The sequence below is a fragment of the Amblyomma mixtum genome, chromosome 9 (genome assembly GCF_055824585.1).
Source record: "Amblyomma mixtum isolate Tamu chromosome 9, ASM5582458v1, whole genome shotgun sequence".
In the NCBI taxonomy this organism is placed as follows: Eukaryota; Metazoa; Arthropoda; class Arachnida; order Ixodida; family Ixodidae; genus Amblyomma; species Amblyomma mixtum.
The window spans coordinates 16923304-16935886 of NC_143020.1; the positions used below are offsets into that span (position 1 = coordinate 16923304).

Below are 12583 nucleotides of genomic sequence, written 5' to 3' on the forward strand. Positions count from 1 at the left end.
GGAGTGCATTGCAGTTTTCCAAAGTATTGAAGTATTAGGCTGTGCACGACAGCCTCTCTTCGTATCCGTGGCTTCTGCCAGACTATGAGGAGTTTGCTGTTGTTGTGGTACCACCTGACCCCTCGGTGCAGTTTCCCATACCTCTTTACCAGATGTCTGAACCAGGATTGAACAGACCTCAATATCAACATGGAGAAACTCAACTTCTCCCAGCACTGAGGTGTTCAACAAGCGTGAGCAAAACTTTCTCAATTATTAAGCAATCCTCCCCATGCTGTGAAACCTTGCTAAGCAAATATAAGGCTAGCTGAGTTTTCTGATTAAGGAATTGTTCACTACTTCCTAAGTAATTTTCATAAGAAATAAGAAAATAAAAATAGAAATAACAATAAAAATATAAAAACATAGTTTAGGATTGTAGAGAGGGTGATCAGTTTCAAGGACCCGATTTGGTGGCTTTATTAGGTTCAAATTATTTGAGCAAAAATTATATCTATCAACCATCTATCCTAAAAAGGAAAAATAAGAATTACTATTGGATTAGGATTCTTAGATATGAATGGTATTTTTCAATTTTATCCTTTTATGTTTCCTAGGATTCTGAGTATCGTCAAGGAGAGCTGTTCGAACTACAAGTTTTATCATTGTGGATTCATCTAACAGAACACGTTCAGTATGTCCGACAGGGGCAGAGAAGGATCACGTCCTCCAAAAAAACGCCTCCCGGGGCAAAAAGGGTCCAAAAGGAGCAAAAGAGGCGAACCCCCAACACGAAGCCCCCGAGAACGAACTCCTCCCCCTATGGATTCAGATCGAGAAGGTGATGCAGGGGCCCGGGCGTCCGTTCTGCAGCCTGCGGTTCTGGGACTCGGAGGACCGTCGACCCCAAGATCAGGAAGATCCCAAGGAGAAGGCCAACTAGGGTCCCTTGGAGGAATGAATCCTCAACCTGTCAAGGTTGTCCAGTCACGGACGACTATGTTCACTCAATTGTTAAAGGAAGCCCAAGAAAGAGAGCAGAGAAGATTGTCGCAGCGACCCCGAGCTGAGGAATCGGCTCCTGCAGATCCAGAAGAAGATGAGCCCTTTCTAGTCAGTTCCACCGAGGTCGCCAAAACTCTGACGGCAACAGTTCCCTACTGTGCTCGCTTGTTGAGGCCATCCGCGCTTTTCTTACACCACTCTCCTCGCCGGTGGCACAGGCCATCCTTACAATCCTTGATTTCATCTCACCTCTACTTGCACAATGGTGGTAGCAGTCAATAGACCAGCTACTCTCCCTGGCGTGCAAAGCATCCGTAACACGGGTCCACGATTGTCTGATTTCCGACAGTTGGTCTCAAAACACCGTTTCCCGATTGTTGCCATAGCAGAATCTCGTCTGTGTGCTACCATTAGTCTTTCAGGCTATACCGTTCAGAACTCGATGACCGGCACTGACATCAGCAGAGTTCTTTTAGCTGTTCGGAAAGACGTCACCTCCATCCCACATCCGATACCTGCCGACTCACGGAATGAATATGTTGCAGCCACCATCAAGATCATGAATATGTCATGCACAGTGATCGTTGGTTACATACCCCCGCGTGTCACATTTGACGTTGACCGCCTTCAGGATATAGTACGTAGTACTCCAGCACCACACATCATAACGGGCGACTTCAATGCCCACCATCCTGCTTGGGGAGGATCCAGATCAACAGCCAGAGGACAACAGTTATTTGATTTTGCACAGTGCAACAATTTAACTTTCCTCAACAAGGGCCTGGCAACGTTTTATCAAGGTGCAAGGTCCAGTGCCCTTGACATTTCTATGATTTCTGCACATCTGTCGTCTTCAGCAACTTGGAATGTAGACATAGAAACTCATGGCAGCGATCATCTACCTACATACATTAAGGTTGGTGGTGCTTTTTTAAGTTCCGAGCGGCGCAAGGTACGCTACACGAATTGGGATGTTTTCTCTGACACAGTAGAGAAATTGGAGCTCTCCCACCTTGATTATGAAAACTTTATTGATGCTGTTGCACGTGCTAAAACGACCATCACTAAAGTTGTAACCTTACCAACAGTGTACTCAAGTATAGATGCTGAATATGAGCGACTTCGAGCAATTCGCCGCACAGCAGAGAGACGAGCACGCAGGACCAATAACGGAGAAGACATCAGCGTTGCTCGGCGTGCACAGAAACACGTTCAGCGCCATTTGGACAAACTTGCAAGACGGGAATGGCGATCTTTCTGCGCAAAGCTTGATCCCAGAAAGCCCCTTTCGAAGATTTGGAGCATTGTGCGCAGCCTCAGTAGTCAGCCGGCGCCATTAAATCTTTCTGAGTGCGTTGCTCTGAATGCGAATATTTCTCGTCGCGACGCAGCGGAGGCTTTCTGTTCTAAGATAATTGCTCGTTCATCAGCCGTATCGGTGCCACTATTTCCTCAAAGCTTTATCTCTTCACCTAACACCGCCCTCCTTGACGAACCGTTCACTATGGATGAACTTCATGCGGCTCTGGCAACTACCAATAAAAGATCCTGCCCTGGACCAGATGGCATAAGCTACACTACCCTCTCTCACCTGACAACTAGCGCCAAGGTTCAACTCCTCGCAGTTTATAACACCTCCTGGGAGTTCGGCCGCCTTGAAACGTGTTGGAAGCGTGCGCGTGTCATACCCATCCTCAAGCCTGGAAAACCATCAACTGATTTAAACGCCTATCGTCCTATAGCCCTTCTAAGTTGCGTCGGGAAGTTGATGGAGAAAATGGTTCACTCCCGTTTAACCTGGGACCTGACGAACAGGGGAATTTATCCTCCGACCATGTCTGGTTTTCGAAAAGGACGCAGCAGCATTGACAATGTTATTGCCCTTGCCAATTGTGTTAAACGCAGCAAAGCAGTGCGGTTTATGACCATTGCAGTGTTTCTTGACGTGAAGGGAGCATTTGACAACGTCACACATGAGGCAATTCACTCAGCTTTACAATCAATTGGCATTACCGGACGAATGTATAACTTGGCTGCGTGACTATCTTTACGAGAGATCGATTTTTATGTCAACATGTGAAGGTGACACAGCTCCGCATCAACTGAACTGCAACGAAGCCCATTGTATCAAATTTGATATGGACTGTAATTTCGTAATGCTAACACATTTTTGCAATATTTTTCCATCAGTCAGTTCATTTCTCAAAACTTTCTCATTTTTTTTCTTCATGTGATTCTGTGTTCGGGCTTTGCAGGGTTAGGTCTGAAAAAACCTGGAGAAGGTGACTCTGGCAACCTGTCGGTTCCTGCACCCTCCTTTGCAGCATTTGTCGATGCTTGCAAACAAGTTTTTGTCACATCTGCTTCCAATATTGTGGGAAGAGAGCATGTAGGGCATGACTTGATTCTGTTGCTTCATGCGAAGATAGAAAAATCGCTGACTGTATGTGGAGATGAAGTTTATGACGGTTTGTTTGCCCTGTTCGTCAGGGTGAGGCTGCATTGGCTTGCATGCAGGAAATATCTTGAACACCACAGTGCAACTACTTAACGGTAAGCTGCAAAGCAAGCACTGAGGCTAAGCACTTGAGAAGGATGCAATTCCCAAGATATTGGCTAAATGTATTACGAAGTTGCAAGCTGTTTTGCAATGTGTATGCAACGTATCTGTTAAGACTGGTGTAAGGCCTTGTAAAGGTTGGAAATGGTTTTTCTGGCTCAAAGCCTGGTCATAATGTATTTCTTTTTTTTCTTGTGTACTTTGCTTCGCTACAACGTGACATGGTTGCTCACAGGCAGTGGTTTAACAACACAGCACCTTTCATTCCACTATGTCACTCTTATAGGGTACTTTTATGCAATGTACAGCATGTTCAGGTGTCCCCTATGTCCTTATGCACTCTTGCCGGATGAAACTCCATTCCGACAGAGCGAATCCCATTCAAAGGAGACCCTCTAGGCAATGGATTCAACTGGTTTCTGTGATATTGAGGTTAACCCTTTCACCTTCCCGACCCCTGCGGTTTTGCGATTGCCCGTATTACGAACTCAACCGTGTCATCGTAACTACCACTCAGCACCTTTGGCTACAAAGTCATCCTTAAGCAGGCTTGCTGCATCTCCACGATCTTTTGGAGCACAACGAGATGACACAATAAAACACAGAGAACAGCGCTAGAGCTTTATCTGGCTATGTTGTAACATACAGCACAATGATTACATCCTCTACTGCCATGTCAATGTCCTTGCACATCACAGTAACCTGCACTTCATGAATGCTTTAGTGTGATCAGAACTGCTTCAAATTACTCCGGTTAGCGACAAGGAGCAGGTAGGTTGTCCGCAGGCTCTATGTGTGGCATAATGCTCGTGTTGAGCAGGTTTGTTGATGCTAAAACTTATTTTTTAATTGGTCTCCCCGATTTGGATACAGTTTCTACACTAGTGCAGGCAGTTCTACACTCGCGCACTCGATTTGTTAGTGTAGCCAGCGCCACTTGCACTTCCGACACTCGATTGGGCCAAGCGCTACACGAGTTCTTCTACACTTCTGCACTACCATTTCGGTGAGTTCACTTTGTGTAAGCACTTGTGTAAGCACGTAGCAGATGTTTCCACAGCCATCATGCTCGTGTTGACTGACAGCGTCGAAACACTGGCATATGCCGTGCTTGACGAGCAGGGCTAGCAAGTACCGAGCGATGATGGGTTCCTGTACGAGACTAAAGGGGAGCAATGTTGTTGGCTGAGCAAGTGGGCTATGTCGCCGTTTGTGATGTGCTGTAAGTTATTTTATTTGTCCAGGCAGCCTTCGCATCAGTGTGCTGCATGTGGCAGAAACCAGCACACCTCCACCCACGACACCGGCTGTCGTTGAGGGTGCCAGTTGGCTCACGCCGTCACCTGCGCCTCCATGTCGTGTTTCGCTGCCACCGTTCGGCGACGGTGAACGCGAATCATGGAGCGAGAGCGAGTCTTGATTCCTGATCGCAAAGTATTTAGGTTGTGTGTGTGTTGCTGCTTTTGTTGAAGCCCTGTTGGAGACGCGCAATATGAGCAGGTTAGGCCGTCGATGGTGCAGCCAAAACAAAGCTTTTGCCTTGGGCTTCCACAGCCCAAAAGGTTACGGATAACGTAGGACACTCCTGAAATTTCCATCTGTTAGGTCTCTGCAGCTGTGGCTTGCACGTGTGCCACTGAGGGTCGGGTTTTATCCTGAAGTCTTGCATTTGATAAAGAAAAGGGCAGAGTCTTTTCCACGGCATGATAGGGCTTGCCCTATAATTTTTGACGAAATGCATGTTTCAAAGGAGCTTTCAAACAGCCCAGTGTCCGACAGATCTAAAGGCCTTCAAGAGTGCAGTGCAAAGCAAGGTTAAAATCTTGCGAACAAGGCACTTGTGTTCATGGCCAAGGAATATGAACGCCGCGGAAGCAGCCTCTTGGCTATTTCTTTGCAAGGCGGCTGCGACTGTTCTGCATGACCTTTTTATAAAATGGACCTTTTTCACGTTGGGAGAGCGCCCCTAGCGGCGGCCGCCGAATCACAATTGGTGGTTCGGTCGGTCGGTTCGCATTGCGCGGTGAGCACCAGTCGGTGCGTTGTTCCGTCCGTGCTTTGATCGGTTGCTGAAGTTTTCGTGCTCCTCCGAACGTCAGCCATAGTGTTTCAGTATGCTTTTGCCTTTAGTGCTGTGAAGACTTTCTTTCTGTTGAGCTAACAGTGGATTTCGCAGAATTTTTGTGGACGCGAGCAAGCCGTGCACGAATGATCTGACTTCTGTGTCGCCGGTTAGTGACAATGTTATTGACATGCACTTTGGCGCATCGAACAGGCCACTGCGGAAATGACGGCCTTTCAAAGAGGAGAAATACATTCGCCGCATTTAATGTTGCCTTCTTCAGCACTTGTCCGGGGGCGAGCTGCTGATAGTGAGATAACGGGCGACAGCTCTGACGCGGCTAGCATTCCTGTACTTGAAGATTGATGGGTTGAAAGCCTAGTCGAGCGTGCTCGTTGTTTGATAACAAGGCCGTGCCAGAGTGTTGATGATGCGCACACGATCTCGCAACGTGATACAGCGCTGTGGAGGTGTCGAGGCGCTTACTAACCGGCGTATTCGTCTTGCTCGCGAGCACACGAGAGTTACGCTGAGGAAGCCGTCGCCTCGCACAGTCCACTACACTGCGATGGTCTGAAATGGGTACAATCCACTGCAGCAAAAAATGTCGAAGCGACTGCTTTCGCAGGGGCGGAAGGTACCCGGCGTTCTGCAGACCTCGTCGTCGTTTCGGGGAACACTGTTGGCCGCGGCCGTGCGGTCTCCTCGAGGCCGGCCGTGCCACGGCGCGCGCACATTCCCGCAGGCATACTACATTCCTTTTACCTTTCACCCTATCTTTTAAGCTCCCCTCTATCCGCATGCGGCAAAGAAAGGACTGCGCGAACGAGTCGGGGACGGCGAAAAGGCAAAGACGCACACAAACACTCAGTCTTTGCCTCTTCGCCGTCGGTGTCTCGTTCGCGCAGTTCTTCGCGTCTATATGAACCAACTAGCTCGACAAGTTCTACTGAAGTGATTATAATCCGCAGGGAGTAGTTGACAGACCCAGGCAGTTTCCGCTTATTCTTTTGTGCAGCCACTTCTGCTACACTAGCAAACGGACAAAGGAGGCGTCGCTCCCCGTGTTTCACGCTACAGCTTCTTAGAAAACAGAGTGCAAGAAAGAAGACATCAAGTTTGAGCCTGTCACAAGAGTGGTCGCTGCAGACACGCGAGTTTGCTGCCTCGCAGCTAAACCAACATTCGCATGGCACATCGCCTGCACACACTTGCCCTTTTGCTGCATGCAGTGATGCCATTGGGAACATAAAAATCTAATATTTCCTGGATTTCTTGCTAAAATTAAAGCATCCCATGACGGCACATCGCTGAGGCATCTCACCAGCAATTTCAGCAGGAACGCAAAGGGCAGAGTTAACGACAACTAGGCAGCAGCGAAGTGCCGACCGAGCGAAGCAACCGGCCGCTCAACCGGCTGACGAACCACCAAAAAACATGGCGGTCGCGCACTTCCCACAATGCATTGCGTGCGCATGCGCAGAGGGCCACCATGAAAATGGTCCATTCCACAAAATGTTGGTTGGAGTTGGATTGCAGCCTGTGGCTGCGGGTTGCGATCAGGGGAACCAAAATGTTTCTTTCTTTTCAAACCTTGTAACCCCTGAAAAGCCGCACTTAAGCGTCAGTGGTGAACCACTTTTTTTTATTTTTGATGCACCACACTTGCTCAAGTGCTTGCGGAATTTTTTTTTTTACGTACGACAACGAAAAGCTTGTACATGCAACAGGCTTACAAGACGGATCGAGAACTGCAAATTCAGTCCATTCCGAAGCTGAGTGCTCGGCACTTTAGACTTTTGCTTCCAAAAGGTCTGTGAAACTCGCAGCACAGGTGTTCAGCAACCACTGCGCTGCTGCATGATGCGCGTTGGTAGCATTCCAGCAATTGCCGCCAGAGGCTATCCGCACGGCCAGATTTGTCGAGAGGATAGACAGACTCTTTGACAGTTCAAATATTTCGCAAACGCGGGGAAAGTCTCCGTATGGCTCTGCAATGTGTGCAAGATCTGTGCATAGAGAGATTTCAGAGGAGTGCATTGCAGTTTTCCAAAGTATTGAAGTATTAGGCTGTGCACGACAGCCTCTCTGCCTCCGTAGCTACCACCAGACTATGAGGGCTTTGCTGCTGTTATGGGACCACCTGACCTCTCGGTGCAGTTTCACATGCCTCCTTACCAGACGTCTGAAACCAAGATGCACTTGAAAACAACACCTTTGCAATTGTTAGATAAAAATCAGGGTCAAACAGCTACTCGTCTTGCCGGCAGTTTCAGGCACCTTTTAGTTAGCAACCTTTTCAAACCATCGGAAAGCAGCAACTGTGCTGCAGACATGTCTAGTCTTCTAGCTACTCTCCCAGTTTCCTTTTCTAAATCTGCTCCTTCTATCTGTCCAGCTACATCTTTGCCAGTTTCAGTTCTTCTGATTATCCGTCTCCAGTTGCAGAGAACATTGTCTATTTTGCCGGCTGGCTTGAATACAAGTTTATGAATGGCCACAGGTGTGCTGCAGGGTCGCATAAGTGTGAGTTGAGGCTAGAAAACGCAACCTTTGCCAAACAGAACAAAGTTCTCTCGAACTTGACCCCCACAACACCCAACGTATCACATTTGATACGACGAGTTCGAAACTGATTGCCTCGGAAGAAATCAAAACTGCATCTCTATGGACCGCTGTGTGGCGCTCTTGACATGTTGAAGATTGTTTTCGTCTGTGACTGCTTCCGAATCTTACCACCAGAGGTCGTACCACCAGAGAGAGAGTGAAGGGTGATAGAACCTATGCGTTTGGGCTCAGTGGGGATACCGTCGTATGTGCAGTAAGCTATCGTCTGACGAGAGCTTCAAGGTAGCTGGGGACAATTTCTTCAGCTCTTTGGAACTCGTTGAGAGGCTTACTGGACACGGAATACAGTATGTTAGAACCTTGCGCCAAAATCGGCTCAAAGACTGTTCGCTCATGAATGAAAAAAGCCTGAAGACACTAGACCAAGGTGCCTATGATCATCGTGCTGACAACAACACGGGCATTTCTTTTGTGTTCTGGTTTTACATTAAAGCGGCGACATTAGTTTCAAACTTCATATCGCTGGAAATTGTTGAGAAAGTAAAGCGGTATGACCGCAAGGCCAAAGTGCACTCTGATGTACCGCGACCAGCTATTGTCGCTGTGTATAACAGCTTCATGGGTGGTATTGACCAGCATGATTACCAAGTTGCTCTGTATTTGTACAACATCAGATCCAGGCGCTGGTACGTGAACACTCTCTACCACACCTTATTCATCAGTGTGGTAAATGCATGGAACCTGCACAGGCGTATATGTGGACATCTACACACAAAACCAATGAAGCTGAGAGTATTCATTACAGAGCTGTCAGACTGTTTGATGCTGTGTGAGAAGACAAGGAAAGGGAGACCGCCTAGCCTGCCGTTATCTGCTCCAAAGAAAACGAAACTGGCGCCGAAACAGCCTCAGAATGACGTAAGAAAAGATGCTGTTGGCCACTTTCCCCTTGTAACGGACAAGAGGCTGCGATGCAAGAATCGTTCACCGTGTCAAAACACGTTCAGTTCAGTTATTTGTTCGAAATGCGAGGTGACGCTTTGCCTGAACAAAGGAAGGAACTGTTTTTACGATTTTCGCAAGCCATGAGTTCCTGGATTGATTCGCCTTCCTGAACTAACAACGAAGCCCACTGTGTCAAATTTGATATGGACTGTAGTTGCGTAATGCTTACACATTTTTGCAATATTTTTCCATCAGTTAGTTCATTTCTCAAAACTTTCTCATTTTTTTTCTTCATGTGATTCTGTGTTCGGGCTTTCCAGGGTTAAGTGTGAAAAAACCTGGAGAAGGTGACTGTGGCAACCTGTCGGTTCCTGCACCCTCCTTTGCAGCATTTGTCAATGCTTGCAAACATGTTTTTGTCCCATCTGCTTCCAATATTGTGGGAAAAGAGCATGTAGGGCATGACTTGATTCTGTTGCTTCATGCGAAGATAGAAAAATCGCTGACTGTATGTGGAGATGAAGTTTATGACGGTTTGTTTGCCCTGTTCGTCAGGATGAGGCTGCATTGGCTTGCATGCAGGAAATATCTTGAACACCAAAGTGCAACTACTTAACGGAAAGCAACAAAGCAAGCACTGAGGCTAAGCACTTGAAAAGGATGCAATTCCCAAGATATTGGCTAAATGTATTACGAAGTTGCAAGCTGTTTTGCAATGTGTATGCAACGTATCTGTTAAGACTGGTGTAAGGCCTTGTAAAGGTTTGAAATGGTTTTTCTGGCTCAAAGCCTGGTCATAATCTATTTCTTTTTTTCTTGTGTATGTTACTTTGATAGGACATGACATGGTTGCTTAGAGGCAGTGGTTTAACAATGCAGCATCACTCATTCAACTATGCCACACTTTTAGGGTACTTTTATGCAATGTACAGCTTGTTCAGGTGTCCGCTATGTCCTTATGCACTGTTGTCGGATGAAACTCCATTCCGACAGAGCGAATCCCATTCAAAGGAGACCCTCTAGGCAATGAATTCAACTAGTTTCTGTGATATTGAGGTTAACCCTTCTACCTCCCCGACCCCTGCGGTTTCGCGCTTGCCCGTATTACGAACTCAACCGTGTCATCATAACTACCACTCAGCACCTTTGGCTACAAAGACATCCTTAAGCAGGCTTGCTGCATCTCCTTACAGTTTTTAGCACGATCTTTTGGAGCACGATGAGACGACAGAACAAAACACACAGAACAGTGCTCGAGCTTTATCTGGCTATGTTGTAACGTACAGCATAATGATTATTACATCCTCTACTGCCATGCGAATGTCCTTGCACTTCACTGCAAACTGCAGCTCATGTGCGCTTTAGTTTGATTAGAATTCCTTCAAATTACTCCACTTAGCAACAAGAAGCAGGTCTCAAAGTTGTCCGCAGGCCCTATGTATGGCGTAATGCTCTATAGTCTGATACAACTTAAGTCTGCAGTAAAGCTCCGCCCGCATTCAGCCTCCGCGCACAGAATTCCTCCACGACGAAAACGTCCGCTGAGTAAACGTTTTTTGCTACGTAAACAAGAAGTTTTATCACAACAAAAAATTATGATCTCTAGTGCTTTGATACATGGATTGTCTGATATAGTCAAATATCAAAAAGCTGATTTCGTTTATGTGGTATTGGCCGTCTTAGTAACGAGAGCCGAGTCCGTGCTGCTGTCCCGTGACCAAGAAATACCAAGACCCTTTATTGAACACAGGCAGCCTATATATATACATGAAATGACGTCCCAAGACAGAATCCAAGACAATCCACAAAACCGAAACAAGAACTGAAACAAGTACAGAAAACACATGAACCACAATATAACAGTTTACAGTTACGATTGGCCAGCGGAGTAATACAGGACGCCGTGTACCGCGGCCCAGTGTTAGCAACTGCTGTTTTTTTAAGTTGTATCATACTATAGCGTTGAGCAGGTCTGTTGATGCTAAAACTTGTTTTTTAATACTGTCATGCAGGTGTAAACACAGCTGCTATATTCTTTCAGTTGAAGAAATTAAATGTGAAGAGTAGTCCCAGTGCTCTATGCCCCATGTGTATCTTGGTGCACCTATCTGATGTGATTTTTGCCTGAATTGAAGTTGTCATAGCATGTTTTCTGTACATTTAAATTTTCCAGCCGGCAACATTTGTAACAATTCAGGGCTTTTTCCTGTCTGCACTCTGACCACTGACATGATAAGCCAGCTTAAACAGTGCTACTGTTTGTGCTGCTTGTGACATGCATTTTTGTTGGTGTGCCTTATCACTGTATTTGTTTGGTTGATGTCATAAACCATCAATATGAAAACGATACTTGCTGTAAACTGTTGTGAACTGTGCACATGAGCCAGTGCTTTGTGGACCATACCTTGCTATACCCGGAGACCAAGTACTTGTAAGGGTACTTGCACCCGTATTCACGCTGCGAATCATGCATGCTTAGCCCGTATCTGGAAGGGTTGCTGCCTTTCTACGCTGCCTTCTTTGCCAGCCACTTTCATTGGGTTTCTAACTGCTCATAAATAAGGACATGACTAGCAAGAACTCGAACAAATTTGACTGGCAAAGGTTGACGCGCGTTGAAAGGGAGCAACATCCAAGAGATGCGGGTTCGAAAATACAGATTCTACGCAAAGACTGGTTTATATAATTCATGCCAAAAGCATATGTAGGCGTGATGTCATTCAACATCACGTACTCGCAAGTGTGTCCCGCAGCATCCAGGGGCGCTGGGGTACCCATGAGCTGCCCTTTTCTTGACCAATGGGCTTCTACGGAGCCTTCACCACTATAGTACATCCACTTTGGTAGCGTGCTAATTCATTGCAGTTGTGGCTTTTGTGTGCTGCCGCCGAGCGTTGCTAATTTAGCTACACGGCTCGGAGTTTGCTCTCGAACACGGCAAGCGAGCGGCAGGCCAAAAATTCGACATGGCCGAGAAGTGCAGCAGTTGCGACTGCGGCGTGCCTAAATTTTCGTATGTGACTCTTAGCGCCGAGGTTTTCAGGGGCTTAAGTCGGGAAGGTTTCTGGCTGGAGATGAAGCTTTCCAAACAGATGTTTAAAGTGAGCATCCCTTAAAACTATGTGCGGCTGTTCCACGCTATGTTGCACTACGTGCTGTGGGTCCGTAGCAGCTGCGACGGCAGCAGCACTAGTGAGGACTAGTAGCCTGCTGTGTGGCTCCATCTAGGGTCGACACACCAATTCAGAAGACCTTTTAAGACCTGAATGCGCTACTTAGCAAATTCTGCGAATGTGGATTTAAAATAACCATAATGCTGTGGGCGTGGAGACTTGTGATTGGTTGCTATTGTTCGCTGTCTCAGTAAAACTGCGGGGAATGGGCGCGAGCCCAACTTTTTTCCCGCTCGGAACTCTGGAGTAGCGTTCTTCAGTGGCCCTATCCAGGGCCTGGACGCCGGCACT

The 12583-nt window shown here is 47.0% G+C and overlaps 1 pseudogene; it reads left to right on the forward strand.

The window, feature by feature from the left end:
- Positions 1-6210: 6210 nt before the first annotated feature.
- LOC149328401 (uncharacterized) lies at positions 6211-9445 on the forward strand (annotated as a pseudogene).
- Positions 9446-12583: the final 3138 nt, after the last annotated feature.